This window comes from Buteo buteo, chromosome 4 (assembly GCF_964188355.1).
Source record: "Buteo buteo chromosome 4, bButBut1.hap1.1, whole genome shotgun sequence".
NCBI lineage: Eukaryota > Metazoa > Chordata > Aves > Accipitriformes > Accipitridae > Buteo > Buteo buteo.
This window is the reverse complement of record NC_134174.1, coordinates 4,055,063-4,071,778: the sequence shown is the minus strand read 5'-3', so window position 1 is coordinate 4,071,778 and position 16,716 is coordinate 4,055,063. Positions and strand designations below refer to the sequence as shown.

Genomic DNA, 16,716 nt, shown 5'->3' with positions numbered 1-16,716 from the left:
TCTGATCCTGTGAACAATTCCAAATATTAACCTCGTTTTACTGACAACAGGCACAGAAGTATGTACCAGGCATGACCTAGCAAGCCATGGAGAAAGACTGGAGAAGAAAACTCTGTCTGCTCTTCTCACATCCACTTTTTCGACATACATGAGGACAATCTTTCCTGCCTTAATCACTTGGAAATTGATGGCAAAAATACAAATATTTGAAAAACAATTCACTCACTACTTAAAAAACCAACCAAAACGGAGTAAGAACAGACAATATGACCTTGTTTACCTACACTACACTGCATCTCTACTTAGTCAGCTTCTTATAGCTAGTAAATATATGTTAGCACATTTACAACTTTTGAGCAAAGAGACTGAAATCCAGCCTTTAAATACATGAGTTATTTGTTAAGTCCAGAGAAATACTCACCAAAAAAAAAAAAAAAATGCAGGTAATCATTGAACACAAGTGCCATGATAGCAAATATATTTTAAGATTTTTTTTTTATCTTGGGTTGGTCACTGAAGGTGTCAGAGTCCTACTGACATTGGACAACTGGTTGCTCATTTAACTGAATTTTCTGAATTAACGGAACAGCAGAAATGCAGGAATACACAGCAATGTATTGCTCCACAATTTTAATTGGGGGGGGGGGGGGGGGGGGGAGGGGGAAGAGATCTTATTTAGCTGATGGTAATGACTATCCTGCATGTAAACTCTTCTTGTTCTTCAACCAGCCTAGTTTTAGGGTCTAATTGGCTTGCAACTCAACAGAAACAACTAGGGAGTATTGGCATGAGCTGCTATAGAAATACAGTTGAACCATTAATTGTAACTAATCACGTATTGTTTATGAAATCTTTACAGTCACTTGGAATAATTCCTAGCTGTAGCAATTCTCAATTCTTACAGAATATGTTTAATACAACAGCAGTAAAGAATGAATTAAATTTCATTCACATAGTGTAAAGAAAGAGAGAAGCAGGTATTATTAATCCTAATTTTCCAGATGGGAAATTGCAGCACAGAAAAATGCAATGTCATGCTCAAGATCACAGAGAGAGAACTGTAATTTTAACTTAAACCTTCTGATGTAAATCTGCCCTGCTCAATACAGTTGACTGCTGTTCTTTAAAGTACTAAAGACTGACAAACACAGCTTTCACTGAGCACTTCAGAAAATCTACATTTTCAGAAGCAAACTGACCTATATTTTCAACCATGAAAACTAACGTAAACATTAGAAGCCATACTTACGTATATTATCAAGCATCTAGTAATGTTTTTAAAAACCAGGATGCATAACCAGAGGGTCCTTCTTTCTTGGTGTCTCTTTAAAACTTGTTACCTTGCCCTTTCCCATAAAGCCACTGCTTCCTCTTGCCCTTGCAGACACACACAGCCTGTTTGCAGGCACTGAGCAAGCAAGACTGAAGACTTGCTAGGATTAATGCTCTGTGAATATTTCATGTGAGGAATACAGAAATATACCCAAGAAGAGATTTTTGGAAGAGTTCCAGAAGTGCCTATCTAAGGTAATATGCGCCAAATCTAAAGGATTTCCGTTTGTCCTTCCTTCCTCCCTCCATGCAAAAACCTTGCGAAGGCGTTAAGGAGCATAAAATTACTTTGCGATATTTAAGAGGTATTCTTAATGCTGCTGCTTCAGCCACCAGCCAGACAAAACTTTTCTTTCGCCATTAACATACCACTCGTCTCATAACTGTAACAACCTGCACTTGCAGCCAGGGACCAGTAACACTTACTGTGCATTGCAAGTACGACCCTCTCAGAATTAAATGCTACCCATCCTGCATTTTCAGTTTGCAGCAAATTAACAATAAAAGTAGCAGGAAGTCCTACACTTCTGAAACAACTTACTAAAAATATCTTATCCCACCAGAGAAAACAGCAACAAGAACTTGCTCATCAGTTTACAGTAACGTACTTTCCCCAACACAAAAAGTACTGGCCGTAACAACAGTACAGAGAGACGTTCATCTTGGTATAAGCAGATGATTAAAACAAAAACCCATTATAGATTAAATTTTGGCTGAAAATATGCTGATGTCTGCTGGAAGCATCTTTGCAACCTCCTGTGGAGAGAGTTGTGATTTTCACCTGTATAACCTGGATCTGAATCTAAAACCCCATTCCTCTACACCACCAACCCCCACGCCCCCCAAAAAAAGTTACTGGAAAAAGAGCTTGCTGAGATCAACAGAAACATGCCCACCAGGCAACTGTATACACTTTTAAAGTAGCTAAAATAATAAATTATGATAAAAATATAAACACCTTCTCTGATAAAATTAAAGCACTATTAAAAGGAAAGAGACATACAAAGAATTACCTCCATTCTTGCTGAAAGATACGTAGTCAGAACAAGACACACTGCACGCTTCGAGCCGTTAAGAAAAAGAAGAGCAAGCGAATGAATAGCTTTCGGATGAATCCAAATAGTTTTTGTTTCTCTGCTGCAGTTTCACCACTCCCACAGGGTAATTTCTATGTTCACTTTATAACGAAAGCAAAGTACAGGTCAGAGTAAGAAAGGGAGGAGACCAAAAAAACTCCACTGTATTAGTCAAAGTTTGTCATTCTTGCTATCTTGTTTTCAAATGGGGGAAACAGGGCTGATGTGACAAAAGGGGAATTAGAGGGGTGTTCTGCTTATGCTTAATTAACCAGAAGCTCAGTTCATCTGCATTTTGTATGATCTGATTGGTAAAAGCAGGAAGCAAGAAAACCTTTCAAGTGCATGATTTATGGAAAGATTATCACGTGACTAAAAGGCACAGAACAAGAAGGGCCAAATTCAGCTTTCATTTACATCAACATAGATCTCTTATAACTGTTGCCTTTGACAGATTTATACCATTCAAAACAGAATAAAATATTTGGTCTCCATAAAGACATAAAGCCATTTTTAAATCAGAATTTAGCCTCTGCTTTTCAAACACAGCACTGATTTCAGGTCTGTTCAATGCAGAATTTCTGTACCGGGCAAGAACCGCATGATGTATTCGTAGGGCATTTTTAAATAAATTTCTGCCCCCTCTCCTCTATCACTCTGTCTCCAAACAATCCAGCTACCCATTGCTGATCTACACACTCTTGTTCACTTACACACTCCTATGTTTTAAAAATCAATTGTAAAAACTTACAAGGCAGGACAGTCCACAAGTGCACTGGAAACGCTCTCTTGCATTTCATAAAGGAAGTTAATGAAAGTGTACAATCACTTTATTATTTGGGGAACAAAATACAAGGATATAACGTCCAGGAAGGTATGGAAATTTTTGTTCAAATGAGAATGAGAAACAGTAATGCTCTGGTTTTTGCTCTGTTGCCAGCAATTAAGTCTCCACTTCCATGAAAAGCTGGTGTATTAGATGAGCTACAGGCAATTTTTTTTCTGTCTCTCATGCATGGACTTTTATACTACGAAAGGAAAGTGTTAGAGGTGAAAGAAATACTGAAGAGGCATTTTTACTAGGATGCTACCTGAGTGCCAAGGAAAAATTGGAAGTAACAAAAGGGATAAGAAACTAAGAGCACACATTATGGAAGATAGTGAAACAGAACTATCCTAGCAGAGGCGGCATTTTTTTTTCAGCGATGGCCTCAAAGCACAGCTGTCCCTTGAGTAGCTTGCTCAGATGGCAAAAGGTTAAAAGCACCGAGGAAAACCTGAATCATCTGACCTAAAAATGGAAAAGGGGAGAGAAAAATAGACTTTGTGGTACAAGCTCACTTTTAGTATGATGCCCTCTTTTAAATATTGAAGGACTCTACTCCCTTTTGACAAACACTTGGTAGAACACACACATTATGTGTGTAGACAGTAGAACCATAATGGCAATTCATTTTATTAGGCTGGAGTCTGAAGCCTCATCTGTATTTCACACACCGCAGCAGCAAACTACAAATCAACAAGGTGAATTTTATACATGGATTTTTGTGGTACTGTCAAGTGTTTCCATAGAATGTAACTTTATTGGTATGTTTAAAAATGACACACAGATCCAATTATGACACTAGCATTGAATAAAAAAATAACAGAATGTTAAAAAGCAAATTATCACATAATTTTGTGTTGTCTGAACAGTATGGCAGTCTGAAGAGAACACGGGACATGCTCCATGTAAATAACTGAGCAATAATGTATGTAGTTGAAAATACAGCTAGTGGTCCATGAAGTGGTTTTTGATAGTCTTTAAATACAACATCCTCAGTATTTTCCTATACTTCAACCGTCAAATCTGTCTCTAGCATGTGTGGCAGCAACCCCAAGAAAGACTCAAAACAAGATAAAAATAATAATAAAAAAAAGTGTTTATCATACTGTCCAGGAAGTGGTTCTGTTTGAGAAATCCTGAACAAAAGTGAGTGCTGATTTATAAACCTGTCTTCACTGGAGTAACTCAAGCATCCTTAGGCATATGCAGTGAATAGGATATAGCATTCATGTATACAAAACACCTTCTGGGAGACTTTGCATTCATACAACAGTGACTAGATTACTGGTGAGTTAGCTGTTATCAGGATTGAGTTTATTTTACTCAGCTACAGGTGCCAAAAATTACAGGCTTACTTTAAACTATATTTTTGAGCAGCTGTCAAAGAGGCGCAACTGCCTATGGTAAATCTTGTTGAATTCCTTAGGAATATAAATTTACATGAACATCAGAAAGAAACAGCTTTGCAGGTCAGCATGACAGTGAAGCAAACTTCTAAATTCCCTTAGGCAAAAGCTACTTTCTCCAACTGGAATGCAGAGTTTCCCAAAAAGAGATCTTGGCATGAAAAAATCTCAAACCTGTTGCTCTCAGTCTCTTGCTAATTAACTCAAAAGTTACTGGCAGACTGGAGATGAAGGGTAATGGAGTCACATACTCACAGAGATGGAATTCAAGTGAACTAAACAGAAAAGGATTAAGAAGAGTATGGAGTAAAATCTTAAGCAGTTCTGAAGAACACAAGTTGTATGCAAAGATGCCATGTCCCTGAACAACATGGCTGCAGGTAAAAGCACAACCGATCTCCGTGCAACATTATGTGTTACCCAGAACAGTCAGGAACACTCGCTGCATATGCAATGAGCTGTGCTTCAGGTCATTGCCAAGGATTCTGGCAGAACATGTGAAAACCAGCAATATTGATACACAAGGTAACCAACCATCTCATTCTGCACAAATACACTAATACTTTTGGCTTATTAAAAATATTTGGTGGTTTGGTTTTTTGTTTTATTTTTTGTTCAGCACCTTTCAAATGCTGTATGTTTCACGAAACTCCAGAAGAAGTTAAACTAGAGAAAAAAAACAAAACAAGTGACATGACTGCTGCTGGAGTCCAGAATCCCAGTCTTCCACAATCATCATCTTATAAATCAAAACCATTTAAAAAAGATAATAAAGATCTGAATGATCTAAAAACAATATCTTTCTAAAAACATGATGTTCTTCATTCAGAGTGAAGACAACTCAGAGCTGTTTTGAGTTATGGAAAGAATTGAAAGCAGCCAGAGACCTACAAGGGATTGTGCGTATCCGTCAGGGAACCATATAACTGATGCTGCCAACCCATCTTTGTACCACAAATAAGTAATGGCAAAGATGTTCTTTGAACATTTGAATTCCATCATTCATTTCCTCAGGGTCCCCACCAAAAATTGCGGAAGAAAAGCAAATCTAAAAAATTCTTTCTAGGTTGATTACACACAGGAATATAAGAAATAAACGCATGCCTGTCTACTGGTTCATTCAAGATGTACGCCAGACAGGAGGTATTAGTCACTCTTCTGAGCACAATATTAGGATGTTGACTGCAGCCAGTCAAAGACCGACACTTAAGAATGGAGCCATCAAATTAGTTTCCTGGTCAAAATTCACAATCAAAAGAGAGATTTCTCAGAGGGAGGGATAAACATGGAAAGAGAGGAGAAGAAACTGAGACTTGGAAGGTGACTGTGCCTCAAAGTTTAATTGTCATATAATTCCTCCAGAGGAAAGGGAGTGTTTCTGCATGACACAGCCAGCAAAACATGCAGGAGTCACATCCTGGCAAAGGGTGGCAGCTCCAGCATATTTGACCTTGGAAGACAGCTTTATGCATAGGAACACTGGCCAGGTGAAGATAAAGGGGAAGAATGCAAAGCAAAGGGAAAAGGATTTATTTCCAGGAAGGTATTAGGAAGATACTGCCCTTCTTGTGGGAGAGGGCTTATGTCTGGATCCCCACCACACATGTCAAAGGTTGAGCCAAGCAGGCTTTGTCAGTCTTCTGCAAGTCTAGGGACAACTCTCATCCTCATTTAAGTGGTGCTGTCAGGCTGAAGACAACAGTTTAGCTGCATCACCAAGAGTAAGCACACTTACGTTAGCCACCTCTCAGGCCTTGGCAAACCCCAACAGGAGTGGTGAATTAAAGATAATCTTTCTATAACCTCCATACTGCAGGACTACCTGCTGTTTCTGGGGACTGAGGTACACCTGAACTGCCATTCCTTCTATGGTTCCCCCTCACTTCTGTCCACCCTGTCCCCCTTCCCACTCCGAGGGAATACTGCAAACCAAATTAGTTTAATAAGCCACTTCTATGCATAATACTGCTTCAGACTATATATCCATTACAGTGTCTTCAAATGAATCTGAGGATAGATTTGACTCACTTTGCAAAATCTGACTCATGCTTCATGGGTATGGAAAAAGCAGTTTGCAGAGTTGACTCCTGTAGGCTGTAAACTCTTGAATCTCACTGTAGTTTTATTTAAGCAACAGCCATGTTACCAGACCTCTAGTTGTCTATGCATCTTGAGGACTGGAGCAGAAAACAGGGAGAAAACAGTTAAGCACAAAATGCTTGAGTTAAAATAGTTACCTTTTGCTAAGGCAGGAGCACATGGTGTACATATTTTTTTGAGGAAGAAGCTAAATATGTTTTAAAAAAAAGGTATGTTTCATTTTGCTAGAGATAAGTTTCACACTCAAAGTCAGATTCAGAAATCAAGTCAGTATTAGATGTTTGCTTAGCCGGTTTAGCTTCTGGATACAAAGGCCAAACTTTCCTATTATGCAAGTTTTATAAGATTATACCTCCTTTGATTTCTGAGGAACTACTTACCTATTGTGAATCTGGATGGGCTCCTGTGAAGTTGCACTATGTGGACGCAAGAACCACCAAGCCTGTTCAAACTAATTACATGATGGGAAAGCTACCCTCTTCATTCTTTTTACTGGTGCTCTTAGTTATTGTCTAGGTTCCCCTCTGATGGGAATTACACTTGCAGATTTTACACAGCGACTGTGCAAATACTGGCGCTCCAACAGCTAACAACAAACTGTATGAAGTCTTTTGCATTTTCAAACATATACTTCCCTAAAGGATGGCATTCCATTTAAGAGCAGCTCATTCAAAATGATACAGACGATTCATAATGTCTGTATAAACATCAGATCCATTCTACGGACATACTCAAAGGCCACTATGACATGAGCTGCTTCTGAGAATCAAAGTTACATTCATGTCTCCTCTGAAAGCAGCACCTACTTAAGTAAACAAAGTATTATTTTTCTTGAAATTATTTTCACTGAACTGCTAATTTGTGATTCAGTGTAAACTCACAACCTCAAAATGCTTCATAATGCAAAGAATCTTCCAAGGAGGCAGATTCATTTATTGAAGAGGACTAAAAGAGAAAATATGTTCAAGATCAGTCTGATCTGTCTAAAGTGCTAGACACCTGGTTCTGTTGTGCCAGTGGATTTGAGGGGGTTTACATCAGATGTGAAAGATGTCCAGGAAACGTCAACATTGTTCATTAGCAGCACTGTGTCTTGAGAATGCAAGTTCAGCTTCTTTCTAGCACTTCCATGGCCCAAGAGAGGAAGAGTGATCCAAAGAAGATACCTGGATCCAGCTTGCAAACTCACACGGAATGCTAGTTATTAGCCAAACCCCTTCATCAGCCCTCTGGTTACCTACAGGGGTTACTGAGAAAATACAGCCAGACTCTTCTCATGAGCACACAGACAAACGGTAAGCAGCAACAGTAATGACATGCAATAAGGCAAATTCTGGTTAGACTTAAGGAAAAAGAAACACCTTCACTATGAAAACACTGGAAGATGGGAACAGAAAGGTTATCAACTCTGTTCTTGGAAGATTTTCAAGTAGTAAAGGCCCTTAGCAGCTCGACATAAATTCTAAATCAGTCTTACTCTGAGCAGGAGGTCGAACTGGACTGCCTAAAGAGTCAAGCCCAGTTTAGCACTAGCATGATTTAATGAGACAATGCAGCCTGCTTCAAAAACATATGCTACAGCGCCATGCTCTAGCTGCAAGACATCTGTGAAACAGCAGCACAGCTATGTCCCGACTAAGCACCAGGCACAGTTGTGCAGATGGACTGCAGTTACACACTGTCCTCCAGACCTAAAGGCTTCTGTCACTTCTCCCAGATTGTACTTCCCCACCGACTGCTATTACCTTAGCACTTTGCACTACAAAAAAAAGGTGGGAGATTCGGGTCCTGCATAGTTTGGATTCCCCCAAGGCAAGCCATTCTAAGAAAACAGAAAACATTTGGAAGCAATTTGATTGGGAACAGTTGTTGTTATGCAAGGCTTATGGATGGGGAACAATAGATTCCTGCCAGCTAACTCACCTGCCTGAACAATGATATGCATCATACCAGCTGAAGAACATCCTTCCAAGAGGATTTTCTTCCATAGAAACACCACCTCTTCTCACAAAATCATCTACAGTAATTACTAAAATTAGTCAACAATTCCCCAGAAGTCACAAGTTGCAGTCTAAAACTAGAGCCGCTCAAAAAACTCCCAAACATAAGTTTTACACAGCAAAACACTGATTGTCATAGAAATGTGCCTATTTTACCAAAATGCTCTATAAAAGGCAACAAGATTGGCCAGCAGGCCAGTCTGTCCAGCTTCCTGCCAGGCTGCCTGCCAGCCCTAGGGTGGATACTCCAAGCTCCCTCATTTAAAAAATGAAAATCAGATACGAGAAGGCTCCCACAGGATGGGGATTCTGCTTCCTGTAGCTCTCTAATTAAAATAAATCCTGTATAGGTGTGTGTGTCAGGAAGGACAGAGATACCTCCGCTACCATACAACAAGAATGGCTTCTCAACAACAGACTAAGTTTAAGAAAATTTGTTGTATTTCAAAAGACAGATGCCATTGCTAACAGCACAGGAGTGAATGGATGAGACATCTCTGCACAAATCTGTGAGAGGGAAGACAATAGCAAAGAAATCCAAACATCAAGACAACAAATTTGAGGTGGGGAATCCCTGTCTTATCCCTTCTGCCATATGTATGTAGCTATTGTATTTAATTAAAATAAATTACAGCTAGCTTGTATACATACTGCAGGGCTTTTAACAGCCCTGAACTGAAAGACAGTGACGCTCTGTAGCCATCCTTCAGGAGTACACTCTCTCTGTGTTTCTAGATGTGGAATATAGATGCTCTGTCGCAGTACAGTTGCGGCAAGGCTGACAGATCAGTGCAGAACAAAAAGCCCAAACAGTTCTGCTTTTATACTATTTACTTCCTCAGCTCTGTATGTGGGATTCTTGCCAGGATGCTGGTAATGTTAACGGAGAATGCAAAGCTGCACATCAGTGTGTCAGGCTGTTTCTAAGCAAAGATGTTTCATTGGATAGTTGTTTCTTTTAAGCATGGTGATTTAACTCCACTGAACTAAACTATTTCTGCAACTCTTGGCTGTGCAAGAAGGATGCATTTTCCTGGTTAACCACTGCATCCACAGAGTTTAATGCCTGCTTGAATTCACTTCTTGCATTCGCAACAGTAGCAGCATCTCAGCATGAGAACTCTCTGCACAGAGATTCATACTTGCTGTGCCACACGACACTGTCCGTTGCTGCTGGGTAATGGCAGTTTGGTATGGGTACATCAGCCCTTCAGGTCTTAGGGCCAGAAGGAGATTATGTGTTCAGGAATGCTGCTGAAGTGCTGTGCCACAGGACCCGATGATGATGATGCAGAGTCCATTAATAGCCTGACAGTGTGCTTTCTGGTGATACAAACTGTGTTTCTGTCATCATCAGGCTATAGATAAGCCAGCCATACACGATGCTCCAAGCTCTAGCTGATTGATGTGTAAGATTAGCCAATGTTAATGTAAAGCAGTCTACAAAGGTCTGTTACACCAGGAGGTTTTGAAACTCCAGCCTGCTAAGTAAAATGAACAAGGAAATAATTCTTGCCAGACCATGCCCGTAATAGAATTAAGAGACGCAATGTACCCAACAGTACTCTCGATTTGAAGCTCTTCAGTGGATGTTTGTACAAAAGAAAGGATCAGTTAAATCCTACTTTAAGCAGCTGCAGAGTATCAGTCAATCAATACCATTTGGAAAAAAAAAATTCTATTTATTCTTCTCTCTGGGAAGGCATGAGTGAGGAGGAAAAGGATTTTAAGTAAGCTTATAGAAGTCCATAATAATACTAATTCAAGATTTTAAAGTGCTTTACCAACGGCAAGTAAAACATACACATCTCTGACAGGAGAAATGAAGCAACAAAATGCAAACCATCTTGTCCAAGCTTACGCAACACATGAGAAGTACAAACAGAATACGGATCTCCAAGCTCCATGTCTGTGTCCTATTACCCTTTTAATTAAAAAACCCCTCTATCTTATTTTGCACTATAACAAGGTTTTCCACACAGTTTTAAGTGTTAATTCTGAGCTCCATATCCATAGATTTTCTTTCTAACGTGGTATCATCTCACCCATTATCTCTTCCTCTATACACATACAATATAAAAAGAGATTTAGAAAAGAGAAAAAAAAAAAGAAAGTCCTAAATTTTAATCTAAAGGCAAATTCTTTTTCACATGGACATACTGAATACAGGTTTGAACTAGCACTCGATCTTATGAGGAGAGAAAATACTGCTTGGAAACTGTAGGAAAATTGAAAGTGTTCAGATGCTACTCAATGTATATATTTAAGATGTTCTGATTTTCTGCAATAATATGATGCATAGTGTGTTTTATGTATTATTATTATGTATTTTTATGTGTTTATGTATTATTATGTATCAGCTGTATATACACTTTACTGCCAGCAGAGATGAAACAAACAAATATCCAAATGCTGACAAACCTACCACATAATGTCACACTTCTGAAAGGAATGATAAGGATGAAGACAATTTTTAAAAGCATCCCTTTAACAACAAATTTACTTTTCTTACACATGCATTCTGTAGCTTAGACGCAGACAGCTTTGCACTTACAAGTAGAGCAGTGGGTGGCAGGCCTCTTGAGAATTTACATAGCTTAATACAGTAGCATGCAGAGACAGCTAGCTGTAAATGAGCTAGATTGGGTATCAGAAGTAGTACGCGTGCCATCTGCACTGTGCTTTGCTCAGACTAATATATCTGGCTTTCCAACGACACTAAATAGACTGGGCAGAGCCTATCACACTGAAGAGTGTATGACATGGCTTCTGGTGCCTTTGTTGGCCACAGAGCTTTTGAAAACATCCTTGGGTTCTGGTTCTTGCTCTGCTGTATACCTGTCACGGTACCTTTACACCCCAAGTGCTCTCCTTAAAGCTCATCTCCCCCATCAAATTTAAGAGTAACAACACCCGTAATTTCTTAAAGCAAGCTTCAAATTGGATAGTTGTTTGTATGCAAGGCAACATTAAGTACTTTATTTTTCAAAGCCATCTCAGGTATTTAAACTCTTACATTACACGGAAGGTACTGATATACATCTAAACTCGTAAAACAGACTGGAAATCTCCGTGATTATTTGTGACAGATATATCCACCAAGATGTGAACTTCCTCTCTGTTCCTTCCTCTGTTCTACCTTGTCCTGTCACTGGGAGGCTGGTTCCATATGGAGAAAACCATCTGCCTCAGACAACTTCAGTCTCATCCAGAGCTTGCCCCATCCAGAAGGATTATAAGACACTGCAGACAGTGGAATACCAGTGGAAGAAACCCAGAGGACCATCCACATTGACCACTCACATAGCAATCACCCTACGAAAAAGGACAAACATCTCTCCTCCTGGAAGGCTGACAGAACTGGTTGTCATTTTCTAGTGTGAGCAGTTAGTCTAGTTCTCCAAGCTGGTGAGCTAAGAAGGATATTAAGTGAAGAAAGGGCATGTCTCATGACAACACAGCAGCCAGGATGAAAGGGGAAAAGGGAAGAAGCATTTCTTCTACAGAAGACAAGACAGACTTCAGTCTCATAGAAGAGGTGCTGAAAGACTAGAAAGAAATGTATTTCAGCCATGTTCATCACTTCACGTATCTGTAATGATTCCATGTTTTACAGAATAAAATCCTTTTTTTTTTTTCCATATGAAGTTACATTTTTTTCCCCCCATTACCTTCATGCAACACTCAAAGCCCAAAACAAATGGAACTGTGTGATATAAATATGATACATAAAACTGCAGGCTCAAGAAGGCTGTGATTTCCGAGCTGGAAGCGAATGGGCTGTACTGCCTCCATCCCTCAGAAGAGGGAATGTTAGGAGCAGTGACTTACTCTGTCCATCGCATGCTGGCTTATACAGAGGTGGGACTTGATGACTAAGGCTACTCACAAACACTTGGTGTCTTTGCAAGTGAAAATGTGTTGTGATACAGCACATCAGAGCAGTTCACAGCAACATCAGAGAATTTTTTTTTCTAGCCAAGGGCCAAGGCTTTTAAACATTTAGCAAGCCATGTCCATATGTTAATAAATGTGTCAGTACTGTTCTATATTAATGTGAATAAATAATGTGGTAGTAGGCTATATGAAACAGTTGTGAGTCATATATAACCTTTAGGATATAGGCTCCCACCCCTGAGCTATAGAAACTAGCCTCAGTTAGGGAAAAATAAAATCTCAATAATGTCTAATAATGATTTGTTATTCTCAGAGTTCCATGTTAGGAAAAAGGATTACCAATGCACAAGTATTTATATAATCAACAAGATATTTTTTCACCTAGCATTTCCACAGAAAGAGGTTTAAAAAGACGAGTACCCCATCCTCTGCCTGATGCTCACTCTTTCCAGCACCAAGAGACAAACATGGCTGCAACTGATACAGGTAGAAACGGTGCATTTAAGATCCTGCATTCCTCCATTACTCTGTGTGTGTCTGTCTGCAGATTTATTTGCCTAGGAGAATTCAGGAAAGACAGAGTAAACACCACTGCAAGGTAGACAACTAAATGATCTCTGAATTTACATTTTCGGCTTGCCAACAGGTGAAAGGTGCATTTCTGGGTAAACTCTGGATCTTAGATATCTAAAAAGATCTGAAAGCAAGTGCTTTTATCTTGCTTTATGAGCAAATTGAAAAAAGAAAAAAATGAGAAGGTTTTGCTGCTAGGTGTCTTCCAATTTCAAACATTAGAAATCTTCAGAAAACTGCAGCTTTGGAGTATCAGACAAACTCTGATTAACAGAGAGAGCACAGGTGAGAAAGGCAAGAACACATGCTATTTACCACTTAGCTTGGGAATGTATAAAGCCAGCTCTTGTGAATACAGATGCACATATTCCAGGTTGATACATCACCTCTTTTTTCAGTTGCAGAAAAGTTGCTTTAGCAGCATTACTATGGGAAAGGGGGAAAAAGAAGATAGAAGAGTCCTGCTCCCTGGGGCTTCCTGCACCCTAGAATATGGCTGCAGAGAGAGAATCCAAGACTGACTGATAGCCCATCGTTTAGTCCAATGAAGTGCAGTGAGCAACACATATCGCTCCAGCACACAGCTCCTATTAATGTGGCACAAGAGGAGTGCTCCTACAAAGTGCACATAAAAATTTCTCAGTGTTAATGGTGGTGCCAGAGTTTTGTGTATGAAGCCATCATACCACAGATACAACTCATAAAATGGAAATCTGATAACTAGCCTTAGCATGCTCCTCTCTTTGCAAAGCACACATTGAACTTACAGGTACTTTCATAACTGACAAAAATTAAAAGTGCTCTTTCAAAAATAAGTTGTGTTTTTATGTTTCTAAGTCATCTAGAAGACAGCACTGTCAAACAGAGAGTTTCTTTTTGAATACCCACTGCCTGTGTTAATGGCTACTTCACACACATCCAATAACACTGACCTCTTTGTGGTTTGTGTCTTTTCATGCCATACATGTTAGTGGACCTTCTCAGAAGAAAACAGATACCTGAAGAGGAAAATGGCTTTCTTTACTGTTGCTGCCTGTGCTTTTCTCTTCAAACCTTCCTCATCACTCACCTCCCTCAGCCACCAGACTGAATGGCAATATGCTTCATGACACCTGTTTGCTCACACATGTGCAAGGAGTGGGCTGTCTCATGAGGTCAGATGTCAGGCTTTTACTGCTGAAGAGTCAAAATATTAATATATATCATTGCAGCTGAAATCTGTAGTAGATGTGTTGCCCTCACTTCACAGGCATGACTGACAAACACAACTGACAAAGCGACTTTGTGGAAGGTACATGAGTTAGCAGATCTTCAACTGCCAATAAAAAGCTTGTCATCATCTGGTCCATTTATTGGACCACCCTCCATCTTCACACAACAACCAACCAACAATTCAGACAGGACTATGGCAGCAAATACTTCTACCAACCCTAAAAACATCTGTGTGCATGCACACACACATATGTAAAATGGTCCCCAATATTACCTTTTCTTCTGTAAGATATTAACTGGAAAGAATATGCTGACATGACACAATGTACCCTTGTCAAGATCCTACAGAGCAGAAGTAATCTTTTAGCCCACCTTTTAAGTGCAGAGGTTATTCTCTATCATGACTAGCAGTATCTATGAGTATAACAAAAGCTAAGGTACAACGTTGAAAACCCTAAGGTTCATGCCTTGCAGTAAAAGCATCTGATTAAAATGCATAGTTTAAATGGAAGTATCTCTGTTTGGCAGGTAAGGCCAGTAAGAATACAAGGTTCCCTTTTCCAAAACAAAGGTAAGAGCAGATTTAATACTGCAAATCTGCTATAAATCTTGGGGGAACTGCAAAGCTTTATTTCCTATCCTGAGGTAGGAAAGAGAATGTCAGATCCCAGAGCCTGCTATTTTAAAGGAAATGTCCATGGAAGAACTAATGCCAGAACTTACCGCTTCCCTCAGTGTAGGACAACCTATATGTCCAACTAGAAAAACATCGAAGAAAGAAAACAACAGTATTTCAGAAAGTTATAAATTTTAAGATCAACAGATTCTGTCTCTCCCAGTATAACCTGGTGTTTTTACCTGGAGCTCCAGCTGTGCAGAAAGTTTTGGCAAAAACACGTCTCCCTTTCCCTTGCACACATGATGTTCCAGATGAACCACCTAATGGATTGCCTTGGAAACCTAATACACAGAACTCCTTACGGGCGCTTGGCAGAAATCCTTTCTTACCTGCTCCCAGTGAACAATGCCCAATTTTAACAGCCTTTTCCAGTTGTCAGAAAGCCACACAGATTGTATAATGTGTGGCCACCCTCCAGAGATCAACAGACCAGGTATCACAACTTAATCACCCTTGCATGCCTGACCATTCATTAAATTACAATCTACCTCAAGAACCACACCATTCATTTTGGAGTTGCCCTGCATGTGGTCCTGCAGTTTCTGAAAGGTAGTCTGATGACAAACCCAAAGGAATACAAGCTGGTAACATAACGGACCAAATACTGAAGTAGCTCACTGTTGCTGCAGTTTACATATGTCGTAAGAACCCAACAACTACAAATGGCACTCACTGTATAGAAGGAAGGTGTTAACAACTAGACTGGATCAATCTTTTCTTATTGTACCATTGTTTATGCCAAAAAACCTTGTGTGCACACTGCACCATCCCCTAGCCTCATGTGCATGGATAGGGAAGTTAAGTCTTTGATCATTTTATTCATGTTTTTTGATATGAATTTTGAGACAGACTTTTTTTTTTTTTTTTTTTTTTTTTTAAATGAAGAGCTGCATTACATGACACCACAGCTTTTATTCTTTACCTGGCTAGGCATTTCTCAATGTAGTTTAGCATGACACTCTAATAAAAAACTTTCTGTAAATTACCAAGAGAGAAATCAGGATAGTAGGGAGCACCAGACAATAGCAGTTTGCCAGAACAAACGTTGGTGATTTCATTGATTATCACTTCCAGCACTGACTACATGTGTTGCAGGGAAAAAGCTGACCTGGTTAAGGACTTTTCCATTTCTAACTATTATCTCTGAGGGAGTGTGCTAAGGAAACAATTGTCCTACTGAATCATTTCAAGAATTTTACAGCCAAGAAGATTTATTACCATAAAACAGGTCTTGGAAACAAGAATATTTGAGGAGACTCAATAGCTATTAAATCAGTGTGGAAAACATGATGCTGAAGGAATTGCATATGCCTGACACATGTTGTATGACTTTTTTTTTTTTTAATAGAAAGTGTCTATAAAAAGCAAGTCTGTAGAATTACTTAAACATCTCAGACAAAAAAGAGACACAGGTATAAATTAAAATGACATTCATATAAATAATAGAAAAATTATAAATAAAGTACCACACAAAGGCTGTTTGACAAACTGGACAATAATTTCAAAACCTATGTGTTAAGAACATACTCATCCCTTAGTAAGCAAGCCGCGACACATTTTGCAGACTTATAGATATTTTAAATTTGAGTCAACAATACATAGAAAACTTCACGCA

At 39.2% G+C, this 16,716-nt stretch overlaps 1 protein-coding gene across 14 annotated transcripts in view; it reads right to left on the bottom strand.

Moving 5' to 3' along the window:
* Positions 1–16,716, bottom strand: part of LOC142029704 (uncharacterized) — a 131,630-nt gene that overhangs the window by 50,965 nt on the left and 63,949 nt on the right. The window contains exon 4 of one of the 14 annotated variants that reach the window (XR_012649993.1): positions 6,744–6,817. The exons of the other annotated variants lie outside the window; for them this stretch is intronic. The gene's annotated coding sequence lies outside the window, so the exon portion shown is untranslated. Of the gene's footprint in view, positions 1–6,743; positions 6,818–16,716 lie in introns of those variants that run through there. 14 annotated transcript variants of the gene reach the window in all.